The 14133-nt window shown below is 48.3% G+C and overlaps 2 long non-coding RNA genes and 2 other non-coding genes across 5 annotated transcripts; 2 read left to right on the top strand and 2 right to left on the bottom strand.

Annotated features, from left to right (window-relative positions):
• Positions 1–1588: 1588 nt before the first annotated feature.
• Positions 1589–4597, bottom strand: LOC129384361 (uncharacterized). Its single transcript, XR_008612095.2, has 2 exons — positions 2255–4597; positions 1589–2161 (listed from the first exon to the last, which is right to left on the bottom strand). It is a non-coding gene; the product is annotated as an uncharacterized lncRNA (long non-coding RNA).
• Positions 4598–4903: 306 nt separating this feature from the next.
• Positions 4904–5067, top strand: LOC126529510 (U1 spliceosomal RNA). The gene has a single exon (XR_007599247.1). It is a non-coding gene; the product is annotated as a U1 spliceosomal RNA (small nuclear RNA).
• A 5282-nt stretch (positions 5068–10349) lies between these two features.
• LOC126529490 (U1 spliceosomal RNA) lies at positions 10350–10513 on the bottom strand. The gene has a single exon (XR_007599233.2). It is a non-coding gene; the product is annotated as a U1 spliceosomal RNA (small nuclear RNA).
• Positions 10514–10816: 303 nt separating this feature from the next.
• LOC140219847 (uncharacterized) lies at positions 10817–13832 on the top strand. Of its 2 annotated transcripts, none has more exons than XR_011896093.1 (2): positions 10817–11086; positions 13256–13832. It is a non-coding gene; the product is annotated as an uncharacterized lncRNA (long non-coding RNA). The 2 variants fall into 2 exon arrangements; XR_011896092.1 differs by lacking the exon at positions 10817–11086 and adding an exon at positions 12571–13161.
• Positions 13833–14133: the final 301 nt, after the last annotated feature.

The raw sequence follows: 14133 nt of genomic DNA, 5'->3' as shown, positions 1-14133 counted from the left end.
TTAAATGGTACACGAGTGTACAACGCATGCAAAATTTTCCCCTCATGGCAAGTGTGAAACAGCCCTACTTTGTATTGCACGAATGGACCTTTACGAAATACAGAGCCATAGTGCCGTGCTGGCCTCTATTGGTCACACAGAAGGCATTGTGAAAGTAAGGTGCACTGTTGAAACACGTGGCTCGCAAGGATGTATCGTTTGTGATCAGCAGTGTACCTTCCTCAGGTACACTGCTGATCGCACTGCAGAAGCGATGTCATCACGGCACTCCATGGATGGAGACAGTTTTTATCTCGTGTAGTTCACAGCCTTCAGACACGTTTTCTACCACCACTCAGTCAGACGACACTCCAAGCATTGGCACACCAAAGTTTACACGCAAGCCGAGGTGAAGAACTGCTGTTCTCACATTTGTTGTGGCAACGTTCGTTTGAACTGCAGGCTCTTCATTCTCAAGGCTGAAGGCCAAGTGCTTTGTCTATGTGGATGTAGATACAAATATGTTCTAATTAATTTTCTTTAACCATCTGTTCTCTTGATATAATTCCACCAAAGTGTGACGCTGTCAGCTGCTTTTATCTTTCAGTGCAAATTCTCTCACTGCTGGTTTCTTGGCTTGTGCTTGCTTTTAGTCCTCATGCCTCATAGAGTAATAGCGAACAGCCCTTAGCTTCATACGTAGAAGGCACGTACTGGTCATAGGACCCTTGCTGGCAACTTTACTGGGAGGGATGCAAAGCTCATTTTACAGGGCACCGCGGCCATTTCCACAGACTGAAATTTGGCATCTTCTAGCACACATGCCAGCATAGGATTGATCTGATGCTTCTTCAGTGTGTCACAAAGGCACTTGAGATCCTATTCTGTAAGCTTTACTCTTACGTCGTTTGTGTCAGCTCTTCGTGCCTGTTTTCTTTGGCTCATGCATTACAAAGCTGAGCTCCGAGGACTGCAAGCACCACTGGTGCGATCTTTTTCACCTGTTCCCAAAGTCCAGGTTCTGGTTCTACATGTTCTGCTCTCAGCCAGATAGTGTGCACCTGACCTCACAGAATCAAGTAACAACCACAGAAGGGCAGCTACATGCTTGCAAACACCGTTTGCCCTAGTCCGGCATTTGCACCTGGCTTCAGCAACATTACCATCACTTTGTATAACAGCAGCTACTTTGTAGTACCTCGTGGACAAAGTAATGGAGGTTTCCACAGTGGCCTGCACCCATATGTGGTCCCCACTTTTAGACAACAATGCATCATGTACTTTATTCGCTTTGAAAATGCTATAGCCTAACTTTGCATGTTTGGCAGCACCATGCCTGGTTTCGTGGGCAGTGACACTTGCCTCGCGGAATGATGAAGGAAAATCTCGCAGATGCTTCATCCAGGGACCCTTGGGGGCCCCCTCGAAGAAAGCAGCTGTGCCACTTGCAGAAGTCCCGATACAGGAGGTCCCGATACAGACTTTGACTATGGGACCTCCTTATGTATACTACGCACATCTAATTATCTGTACTTTTACTAATAAATAAATTATGAAATTATGAGAGCACACCTGCAAAGTAAAAGTATATGGGCGGTACAGAAAGTAATTATCCAAGCTGATACCTTTATTCGTGTCAGACAGATGGCACCGATACAAGTACTAGTGGAAAGCTTGCAATGTCGGCTACAAATGGTGGCATCAGTTTTCAACATAGTCCCCATTACGGGCAACACACTTGTGCCAATGCAAAACAAGGTTTTTCATGCCGTTGGCGAAGAATTGTGGTGGCTGCTGGCGACACCATTGCCGAACTGCTACTTCCACCTCTGTGTCACAACTGTGGCATAGGCCCCTAAGGTAACCCTTAAGTCTGGGGAAGAGACAAAAGTCGCAGGGCGCAAGATCCGGACTGTAGGCAGGATGAGGCAGAATATCCGTGAACCTCAGATGCTGCAGTGTTTTTCGAGTTTTCTGGCTTCTGTGCGGACGAGCATTGTTGTGGTGCAGAATTGCCTGTTTACGAGTATCTTTGTGAGTGCATTGCAGTCTGGCCCACAGTCCTTTTAGGGTGTCAACGTAGCAGTCGGAGTTTATTGTCTGACCGTTTCGCAGAAATTCAATTACAGCCCGCTATTTCAACCAGACATCATCACTTATTGCCATGGATTGCTGGATTACTCTGGAACGAGAAGGGATAGGAAGGTGAGGCATGTGAAATTCTATAGCTTAAACATCAGTGCATTAATGATAAAGAGTTCAAAGGTGTCCCTACCTTCAAGCAGGCTTACAAGGCATGAAAGGCTCGTTTCTTCTATATATTGTTTCCAAGGGCAAAATACTACTGCTACGCGATGCCACGTGTGAAGTGTATGCATGTTATTTACGGCGGCCACATTAACTCGCAGAGCGTCATTACAGGCTTGACACATGGAAGTATACTGACGTCGTCCAACGGCAGACTTCTATGCGCTAATATATTTGCGGCATTGTCACGCAGCAGTAGCGCATGCCATTAACAACTCGGAGCTTTTCAATAGTGGCGTGAACACGCATCGCATGAGTTGCCTTCGAATCATGTCTGGATGGCAAAAAAAAAAACCTGTGCTAGTGCTGACATATATCTGCCTTAAGTGTAAAAATAAAGTTTGTTAATTAATATATGCAAAATAATTAATTAGGAGTAATAACAAGAACGACACGCTTCTTCAGGTTCCGACATACAGATAAGGAAAAGTTTATTGTACGCAACTTAAGGTAGAGGTACGGACCGTTCACAAAAACAGTAGCCTTAGAAAGAAACTCACTGCATTGACCTAACAGGCAAACTTAATTCAATTATGGGTTTTTACGTACTAATTAAGCCACGACATGATTGCCAGGCCGTGGGAGACTCCACATTAATTTTGGCCAACTGGGGTTCTTTAAACGTGTACCTGTAGATTATACAAGTGCTTTTGCATAATTTCACTCTCCGTCGAAATGCGGCCACCGGATGGCTGGGATCAAACTTCGAGCTCTGCAGTGCAACGCCATAGCCAATGGGGTGAACTCCTACGGGTACAAGGGATATAAAATGATAAATTGATTGAACCAGTTTGTTTCGTCTACATAGAACGCTTGGGTAAAAAGAAAAAAAAAATGAAAACTTTGTGCATGTTAGCTGAGGCACCCAGCACTGTCGTCTGATAAATGTGTACTTACATATTTATACTTATATTACTTAAATAACGGAAGGGAGAAAACTGGACAATCTAGCGGACACTTTATCAGATCACAAATGTTCAGTTCACAATAACTTATCTCACTGCTACAAATCATGCTTCGCATATGTAGTGGCACTTTCCATGTCAATTCTTGTACAAGTTGTTTCTTCTTGTTTGTATTGTTCCCTTGGTGTACCTTGTCGTTGAAGTAAATTAGCCTTGTGAAATGAGGAATACCGTTACATCTCAAGCAGAAAAGTTTAGAGCTGTTTCGGCCAGCAGGTCAAGTTAGCTAAGGTGCCAGTTGAATGCCGATTTCAAACAATTGTTAAGTTCTGAAAAATTTCAGCTGCATCAATTGCAATGAGCACATCCACACGGTCACATGTCACTGATATATCAGGGCTAAGTTCGTAAGTTCCAGCACATTATAATTGCTAATAATTAAGCACTCTTTGCTATACATAAATGTCTATCACAGCCGATTTTGCTGAACGACAGCATGGACAAGTGCTGGTTTATAGCTGAACATTATGAATACTGTTACATTCACTGTTCAATTTTTCTATTATAAAAACAACCATTGTTCTATAGCACCGTTAGCGAGCAGCGAATACATGTACGTTATGCAGTCTCTTGCACACTGCACACTCTTGCGCATTTCGAGAAAGAGGCACAGTTTTGCGAGCAAATAACGCGCGGGTAGCTTTTCAATATTTGTCATTTGAGAACTTGCTTCGTGACTGCGTGTGCAGCCTCCGTTAGAAGAAACCAAATTTGAATTTTTGATCGTTCGCGCATGACACACACCACGAGCGATCGATACGTCGAAGTGACGCCGGCATGAAGTTTAACCACGTTTAACCTCCGAAGCAATCTCTTGCTATTGCAGAATGAGTGAAAGGCGGGCAAGCTGGTGGGCATTCATAGCTATACCTGGGCAGCGAATTTAGTCAATTAGCGCGGCGTAACACGGACAAGAGAAGAGAAGCGGAGACGTCCCGATTGCCTTATTCGCCTGTCTTTTTGTACGTGCTACGTCGTACTGCTACATCCACTAATTGCAGTCCGTGGCGGGGGCTATGCAGAACGTTCACGTAAAGAACCGATCGCCAGCGTGTTTTCTGTGCGCTACATCCACGTACCGACACGCATTCAGTACGGACCACCGTGGTACAGACTACGATCCGATCCGGAGCCGTGTTCTTGATCAACTGCGCGTGCGAGCTATTCAGGTGAAACAGGTGAAGGCTAGCGATACATGCTAGCAAGCATGGCACGGTGGCACGCCGATAGAACATACAACTGCATCCTGCCTCAATGGAAAGCCATGGGAAAGCCGTGCAAAGCACCAACGGCAGAAAGCGCAGCAAAACAAACGCCTACCGGCATCACCTCTATGACATTCTATGATGCGCTATCAATGGCGCCAGAAGGGGTGGTAAGCTGCGCCACCACCAGTCAGCCATGTGAAACTTGACGTAAGCGTTGACAAAGCAAATAGCGTGTATTTTTATGCTCCTATAACTTATTTTGGCATACATATGATTTGCTTACTTAAAGGACATATGTAAAAGAAGAAAGTGTAAATAAACTCATTATAAATTAAAGCTATGAATGTTGAATTTGTGAAATATTCATTCGAGTAGTTTGCTAGTAGCCAGAGAATTTCAGTGGGTCCTGAACGATGGGGCGATAAAGCGAGACCAGCTCAAAGCATACTTACCTGGTGCCGAGATTACCATGATCAGCCAGGTGGTGTCTCCAGGGAGAGGCGCGAGCATTGCACTGCGCTCGTGCTGACCCCTGCCACTACCCCAAACTGGGGCAGATGGGGCATGCAATTTTTGGTAGTGGGGGACTGCGTTCGCGCTATCCCCCTACTCTATCAATCGAAAATCAGAACTTGTGACCATCTGTGTTGCGATTCCACATCGCTCTGACACGGAGTCACGTCACCCATCAGTCTGATGGGTGGTTGACCTTTTTCGCGCATAGTACAAGTGGTATGAAAACGTTCGTTTTCAATTGCAGAGGTTTGTGCCGAGCTTCCAAACAGTTCCGAGGTTGTCCACTTACTTCGCTAAACCAAAAAGTTTGATATTCTCGTATTCCAAGAAACTTGTATACATAGGGTTAGGTTAGGAAGCCATACTGGAAGCCAGTGACAACGAGATGTAAAAACGATCGATGCGGCTCTGCATGCATCATCATAAAAACTTTATTGTAAGACTGAGGAGTTTGGAGCACGCAGGCTGCCGGGCCCCCGCACGACCCCACTGCACTCAAGCGTTTATGTTGCTTCGCTCCATAACGCTGGCAGCCCGATCAGTAGCCATGGGCTGCACGACCGGGTCTCCAGAGCGCAGCAGTGTCTCCCAGGTCTTCAGGTGCTCGAGGCCCCGCGGGGGAGGATCCGCCGGGCAATAAGAAAGGAGGTGGAAAGCAGAAGCGCGAGGTTCGGGACAGAGATTACAGGCTGATGTGAGGAAAAGTGGGTGATAGTGAGAAAGAGTCAGAGGAGATGGGAGAGTGTGAGTTCGGTGCGGGGTACAGCTGACGCGCCGCCTTGGAGGCATTCGTCAGCTCGTTGAAAGTGTGCGCGCGCTCCTTCGTGAATCCCGGATCGGAGGCCGTAAGAGCCCGGTTTAAAGAACCTCGAGCTAAGAGGTTGGCGGCCTCGTTTCCAGGATTCCCGCAGTGCGCGGGCACCCAAATCAGCTCCACATGACGGGGCGGGGGTGCAACGGGCGAGTCCAGTATGCAAAAAGCAGGGACGTGGACTCGGCCTCGTGCGAAATTTAGGATTGCACTTTTGGAGTCTGATAAAACATACCGTGCTTCTGTGTTGATGATAGCTAGGGCAATGGCGGCTTCCTCTGCAGCTTCGGGAGAGGTGTCTGGGGGGAGTGTGTGCGTTCCAATCGGGGAGAGAGTGTGATCCACCACGATAGCGACCGCTTCATCACCCTTGCAGGCTGCGTCTATCCATACGGCGTCCGGTTCCGAGCCGTAGTAACGGTGCAGTGCTGTAGCGCGAGCTCTGCGGCGCTTATCGTGGTGGTCGGGGTGTATGTTACACGGGGGAGTGGCTTAATGAGCAGTTCGCGGTGTAAGGGTTTTGATATGGGGCGTAATGTCGGATCGTTGGCTGGTATGCGGATTCCAAGGGAGTGCAGTATGTACGGGCCAGTGTTGGTTTGTGTGAGACGAAGGTATTGTGCTTGGCGGTGCGCGTCTACAAGTTCCCCGATTGTGTTGTGGAGGCCTAATTGTAAGAGTCGGTCGGTAGGTCTATTTATGGGAAGGTGGAGGGCGACTTTGTATGCTTGGCGAATAAGAGCGTCCATGGCGTCAGTTTCACGGCGAGAGAGCTTGAGATAGGGGGGGGGAGTAGAGTACACGACTGAGTACAAAGGCGTGAACAAGTCGGCATAGATCACGCTCCCTCATGCCTCTGTGGTGGCCCGAGACACGGTGGATGAGGTGCGAGATCGCCCCTACTACTTGCTTGAGTCTCCGGAGTGTAGTCGTGTGCTTCCCATCACTCTGGATATGCATACCAAGTATCCTGAGGATTTCGACCTCTGGTATCGGTCTACCGCCTCGATGACGATGGGGGAGCAGGGCGAGTTGCGGTTCTTGGGACGAATGCACAGCAGCTCGGACTTCTCTTGGGAACAAGAAAGTCCTACGCTAACTGCATAGTTTTGGGTCAGATTGGTGGCTGCTTGGATGGTGTCCTGTATGGCGCCATCACTGTCATGGGTAGTCCATAGCGTAATGTCGTCAGCGTAGAGAGTATGTTTCAGGTGAGGAACGGTTGCCAATTGTCGTGCTAGGGGGATGAGAGTGATATTAAATAAGAAAGGTGAGAGGACGGAGCCTTGCGGGGTGCCTACGCTTTTTAGTGAGTATTTGGGGTAGGTGAGCGGGCCGAAGTAAAGCTCGGCCGTGCGTGCTGTGAGGAATGCCTGAATGTAGGTGTACGTACGTGCGCCCACATTCAGTGGGGAGAGTGCAGTCACGATCGCGTGATGTTCGACGCGATCAAAGGCTTTGGATAAATCCAAAGCCAGGACTGCCTTGGTGTGGCTTGGAATGAGCGGATCGAAGATGTCATGGGTGATTTGCAACATGGCGTCTTGTGTGGACAAGTGGGGGCGGAATCCCACCATGCCATGAGGGTATAAGTCATGGTCTGTCATGTGCTGTGCGAGCCTCGCTGATACCACATGCTCGAAAAGCTTTCCGAGACACGAGGTTAGCGAGATTGGGCCAAGGTTTTCGAGTGTAAGTGGCCTCGTTGGACTCCCTCCTCCGAGAGTTGTACCGCCTAGCAAGGAAGCACCCCGCACTAATCGGTGCGGATTTCAACAGTCAGCACACTGCCTGGGGATATAAAACAACCACAAACAGAGGTCGCAGGCTCTTGCTGCTCATGCAGAACCTCCAACTTTCCGTCCACAACTTTCAGATGCCCACGCGAATCGGCAACAGTGTCAGCTTGCAACACTAGTCCGGATCTGGTGATCAGCCGCTCCCTCTGTTGCCGATTCGCGTGGGCATCTGAAAGTTGTGGACGGAAAGTTGGAGGTTCTGCATGAGCAGCAAGAGCCTGCGACCTCTGTTTGTGGTTGTTTTATATCCCCAGGCAGTGTGCTGACTGTTGAAATCCGCACCGATTAGTGCGGGGTGCTTCCTTGCTAGGCGGTACAACTCTCGGAGGAGGGAGTCCAACGAGGCCACTTACACTCGAAAACCTTGGCCCAATCTCGCTAACCTCGTGTCTCGGAAAGCTTTTCGAGCATGTGGTATCAGCGAGGCTCGCACAGCACATGACAGACCATGACTTATACCCTCATGGCATGGTGGGATTCCGCCCCCACTTGTCCACACAAGACGCCATGTTGCAAATCACCCATGACATCTTCGATCCGCTCATTCCAAGCCACACCAAGGCAGTCCTGGCTTTGGATTTATCCAAAGCCTTTGATCGCGTCGAACATCACGCGATCGTGACTGCACTCTCCCCACTGAATGTGGGCGCACGTACGTACACCTACATTCAGGCATTCCTCACAGCACGCACGGCCGAGCTTTACTTCGGCCCGCTCACCTACCCCAAATACTCACTAAAAAGCGTAGGCACCCCGCAAGGCTCCGTCCTCTCACCTTTCTTATTTAATATCACTCTCATCCCCCTAGCACGACAATTGGCAACCGTTCCTCACCTGAAACATACTCTCTACGCTGACGACATTACGCTATGGACTACCCATGACAGTGATGGCGCCATACAGGACACCATCCAAGCAGCCACCAATCTGACCCAAAACTATGCAGTTAGCGTAGGACTTTCTTGTTCCCAAGAGAAGTCCGAGCTGCTGTGCATTCGTCCCAAGAACCGCAACTCGCCCTGCTCCCCCATCGTCATCGAGGCGGTAGACCGATACCAGAGGTCGAAATCCTCAGGATACTTGGTATGCATATCCAGAGTGATGGGAAGCACACGACTACACTCCGGAGACTCAAGCAAGTAGTAGGGGCGATCTCGCACCTCATCCACCGTGTCTCGGGCCACCACAGAGGCATGAGGGAGCGTGATCTATGCCGACTTGTTCACGCCTTTGTACTCAGTCGTGTACTCTACTCCCCCCCCCTATCTCAAGCTCTCTCGCCGTGAAACTGACGCCATGGACGCTCTTATTCGCCAAGCATACAAAGTCGCCCTCCACCTTCCCATAAATAGACCTACCGACCGACTCTTACAATTAGGCCTCCACAACACAATCGGGGAACTTGTAGACGCGCACCGCCAAGCACAATACCTTCGTCTCACACAAACCAACACTGGCCCGTACATACTGCACTCCCTTGGAATCCGCATACCAGCCAACGATCCGACATTACGCCCCATATCAAAACCCTTACACCGCGAACTGCTCATTAAGCCACTCCCCCGTGTAACATACACCCCGACCACCACGATAAGCGCCGCAGAGCTCGCGCTACAGCACTGCACCGTTACTACGGCTCGGAACCGGACGCCGTATGGATAGACGCAGCCTGCAAGGGTGATGAAGCGGTCGCTATCGTGGTGGATCACACTCTCTCCCCGATTGGAACGCACACACTCCCCCCAGACACCTCTCCCGAAGCTGCAGAGGAAGCCGCCATTGCCCTAGCTATCATCAACACAGAAGCACGGTATGTTTTATCAGACTCCAAAAGTGCAATCCTAAATTTCGCACGAGGCCGAGTCCACGTCCCTGCTTTTTGCATACTGGACTCGCCCGTTGCACCCCCGCCCCGTCATGTGGAGCTGATTTGGGTGCCCGCGCACTGCGGGAATCCTGGAAACGAGGCCGCCAACCTCTTAGCTCGAGGTTCTTTAAACCGGGCTCTTACGGCCTCCGATCCGGGATTCACGAAGGAGCGCGCGCACACTTTCAACGAGCTGACGAATGCCTCCAAGGCGGCGCGTCAGCTGTACCCCGCACCGAACTCACACTCTCCCATCTCCTCTGACTCTTTCTCACTATCACCCACTTTTCCTCACATCAGCCTGTAATCTCTGTCCCGAACCTCGCGCTTCTGCTTTCCACCTCCTTTCTTATTGCCCGGCGGATCCTCCCCCGCGGGGCCTCGAGCACCTGAAGACCTGGGAGACACTGCTGCGCTCTGGAGACCCGGTCGTGCAGCCCATGGCTACTGATCGGGCTGCCAGCGTTATGGAGCGAAGCAACATAAACGCTTGAGTGCAGTGGGGTCGTGCGGGGGCCCGGCAGCCTGCGTGCTCCAAACTCCTCAGTCTTACAATAAAGTTTTTATGATGATGCATGCAGAGCCGCATCGATCGTTTTTACATCTCGTTGTCACTGGCTTCCAGTATGGCTTCCTAACCTAACCCTATGTATACAAGTTTCTTGGAATACGAGAATATCAAACTTTTTGGTTTAGCGAAGTAAGTGGACAACCTCGGAACTGTTTGGAAGCTCGGCACAAACCTCTGCAATTGAAAACGAACGTTTTCATACCACTTGTACTATGCGCGAAAAAGGTCAACCACCCATCAGACTGATGGGTGACGTGACTCCGTGTCAGAGCGATGTGGAATCGCAACACAGATGGTCACAAGTTCTGATTTTCGATTGATAGAGTAGGGGGATAGCGCGAACGCAGTCCCCCACTACCAAAAATTGCATGCCCCATCTGCCCCAGTTTGGGGTAGTGGCAGGGGTCAGCACGAGCGCAGTGCAATGCTCGCGCCTCTCCCTGGAGACACCACCTGGCTGATCATGGTAATCTCGGCACCAGGTAAGTATGCTTTGAGCTGGTCTCGCTTTATCGCCCCATCGTTCAGGACCCACTGAAATTCTCTGGCTACTAGCAAACTACTCGAATGAATATTTCACAAATTCAACATTCATAGCTTTAATTTATAATGAGTTTATTTACACTTTCTTCTTTTACATATGTCCTTTAAGTAAGCAAATCATATGTATGCCAAAATAAGTTATAGGAGCATAAAAATACACGCTATTTGCTTTGTCAACGCTTACGTCAAGTTTCACATGGCTGACTGGTGGTGGCGCAGCTTACCACCCCTTCTGGCGCCATTGATAGCGCATCATAGAATGTCATAGAGGTGATGCCGGTAGGCGTTTGTTTTGCTGCGCTTTCTGCCGTTGGTGCTTTGCACGGCTTTCCCATGGCTTTCCATTGAGGCAGGATGCAGTTGTATGTTCTATCGGCGTGCCACCGTGCCATGCTTGCTAGCATGTATCGCTAGCCTTCACCTGTTTCACCTGAATAGCTCGCACGCGCAGTTGATCAAGAACACGGCTCCGGATCGGATCGTAGTCTGTACCACGGTGGTCCGTACTGAATGCGTGTCGGTACGTGGATGTAGCGCACAGAAAACACGCTGGCGATCGGTTCTTTACGTGAACGTTCTGCATAGCCCCCGCCACGGACTGCAATTAGTGGATGTAGCAGTACGACGTAGCACGTACAAAAAGACAGGCGAATAAGGCAATCGGGACGTCTCCGCTTCTCTTCTCTTGTCCGTGTTACGCCGCGCTAATTGACTAAATTCGCTGCCCAGGTATAGCTATGAATGCCCACCAGCTTGCCCGCCTTTCACTCATTCTGCAATAGCAAGAGATTGCTTCGGAGGTTAAACGTGGTTAAACTTCATGCCGGCGTCACTTCGACGTATCGATCGCTCGTGGTGTGTGTCATGCGCGAACGATCAAAAATTCAAATTTGGTTTCTTCTAACGGAGGCTGCACACGCAGTCACGAAGCAAGTTCTCAAATGACAAATATTGAAAAGCTACCCGCGCGTTATTTGCTCGCAAAACTGTGCCTCTTTCTCGAAATGCGCAAGAGTGTGCAGTGTGCAAGAGACTGCATAACGTACATGTATTCGCTGCTCGCTAACGGTGCTATAGAACAATGGTTGTTTTTATAATAGAAAAATTGAACAGTGAATGTAACAGTATTCATAATGTTCAGCTATAAACCAGCACTTGTCCATGCTGTCGTCAGCAAAATCGGCTGTGATAGACATTTATGTATAGCAAAGAGTGCTTAATTATTAGCAATTATAATGTGCTGGAACTTACGAACTTAGCCCTGATATATCAGTGACATGTGACCGTGTGGATGTGCTCATTGCAATTGATGCAGCTGAAATTTTTCAGAACTTAACAATTGTTTGAAATCGGCATTCAACTGGCACCTTAGCTAACTTGACCTGCTGGCCGAAACAGCTCTAAACTTTTCTGCTTGAGATGTAACGGTATTCCTCATTTCACAAGGCTAATTTACTTCAACGACAAGGTACACCAAGGGAACAATACAAACAAGAAGAAACAACTTGTACAAGAATTGACATGGAAAGTGCCACTACATATGCGAAGCATGATTTGTAGCAGTGAGATAAGTTATTGTGAACTGAACATTTGTGATCTGATAAAGTGTCCGCTAGATTGTCCAGTTTTCTCCCTTCCGTTATTTAAGTAATATAAGTATAAATATGTAAGTACACATTTATCAGACGACAGTGCTGGGTGCCTCAGCTAACATGCACAAAGTTTTCATTTTTTTTTTCTTTTTACCCAAGCGTTCTATGTAGACGAAACAAACTGGTTCAATCAATTTATCATTTTATATCCCTTGTACCCGTAGGAGTTCACCCCATTGGCTATGGCGTTGCACTGCAGAGCTCGAAGTTTGATCCCAGCCATCCGGTGGCCGCATTTCGACGGAGAGTGAAATTATGCAAAAGCACTTGTATAATCTACAGGTACACGTTTAAAGAACCCCAGTTGGCCAAAATTAATGTGGAGATCTGTCTCGCGTGTGTATCATGTCGTGGCTTAATTAGTACGTAAAAACCCATAATTGAATTAAGTTTGCCTGTTAGGTCAATGCAGTGAGTTTCTTTCTAAGGCTACTGTTTTTGTGAACGGTCCGTACCTCTACCTTAAGTTGCGTACAATAAACTTTTCCTTATCTGTATGTCGGAACCTGAAGAAGCGTGTCGTTCTTGTTATTACTCCTAATTAATTATTTTGCATATATTAATTAACAAACTTTATTTTTACACTTAAGGCAGATATATGTCAGCACTAGCACAGGTTTTTTTTTTTGCCATCCAGACATGATTCGAAGGCAACTCATGCGATGCGTGTTCACGCCACTATTGAAAAGCTCCGAGTTGTTAATGGCATGCGCTACTGCTGCGTGACAATGCCGCAAATATATTAGCGCATAGAAGTCTGCCGTTGGACGACGTCAGTATACTTCCATGTGTCAAGCCTGTAATGACGCTCTGCGAGTTAATGTGGCCGCCGTAAATAACATGCATACACTTCACACGTGGCATCGCGTAGCAGTAGTATTTTGCCCTTGGAAACAATATATAGAAGAAACGAGCCTTTCATGCCTTGTAAGCCTGCTTGAAGGTAGGGACACCTTTGAACTCTTTATCATTAAATGCACTGATGTTTAAGCTATAGAATTTCACATGCCTCACCTTCCTATCCCTTCTCGTTCCAGAGTAATCCAGCAATCCATGGCAATAAGTGATGATGTCTGTTTGAAATAGCGGGCTGTAATTGAATTTCTGCGAAACGGTCAGACAATAAACTCCGACTGCTACGTTGACACCCTAAAACGACTGTGGGCCAGACTGCAATGCACTCACAAAGATACTCGTAAACAGGCAATTCTGCACCACAACAATGCTCGTCCGCACAGAAGCCAGAAAACTCGAAAAACACTGCAGCATCTGAGGTTCACGGACATTCTGCCTCATCCTGCCTACAGTCCGGATCTTGCGCCCTGCGACTTTTGTCTCTTCCCCAGACTTAAGGGTTACCTTAGGGGCCTATGCCACAGTTGTGACACAGAGGTGGAAGTAGCAGTTCGGCAATGGTGTCGCCAGCAGCCACCACAATTCTTCGCCAACGGCATGAAAAACCTTGTTTTGCATTGGCACAAGTGTGTTGCCCGTAATGGGGACTATGTTGAAAACTGATGGCACCATTTGTAGCCGACATTGCAAGCTTTCCACTAGTACTTGTATCGGTGCCATCTGTCTAACACGAATAAAGGTATAAGCTTGGATAAATTACTTTCTGTATCGCCCTCGTACTTTCACTACTTTCTTCGAGAGGGCCCCCGAGGGTCCCTGGATGAAGCATTTGCGAGATTTTTCTTTATCATTCTGCGAAGCAAGTGTCACTGCCCATGAAAGCAGGCACGGTGCCTACAAAAATGCAAAGTTAGGCTCCAGTATTTTCAAAGCGGATAAATTACATGATGCATTCTTGTCCAGAAGTGGGAACCTGTACATTTACCTTGTGTACAATAGACTTCTCCTTATCTGTGTGTCGGCAGTAACCTGAAGTGTGTCGTTTTTGGTCATAGGCATT

Source organism: Dermacentor andersoni, chromosome 8 (assembly GCF_023375885.2).
Source record: "Dermacentor andersoni chromosome 8, qqDerAnde1_hic_scaffold, whole genome shotgun sequence".
In the NCBI taxonomy this organism is placed as follows: Eukaryota; Metazoa; Arthropoda; class Arachnida; order Ixodida; family Ixodidae; genus Dermacentor; species Dermacentor andersoni.
This window is presented reverse-complemented; position numbering and strand designations above follow the sequence as displayed.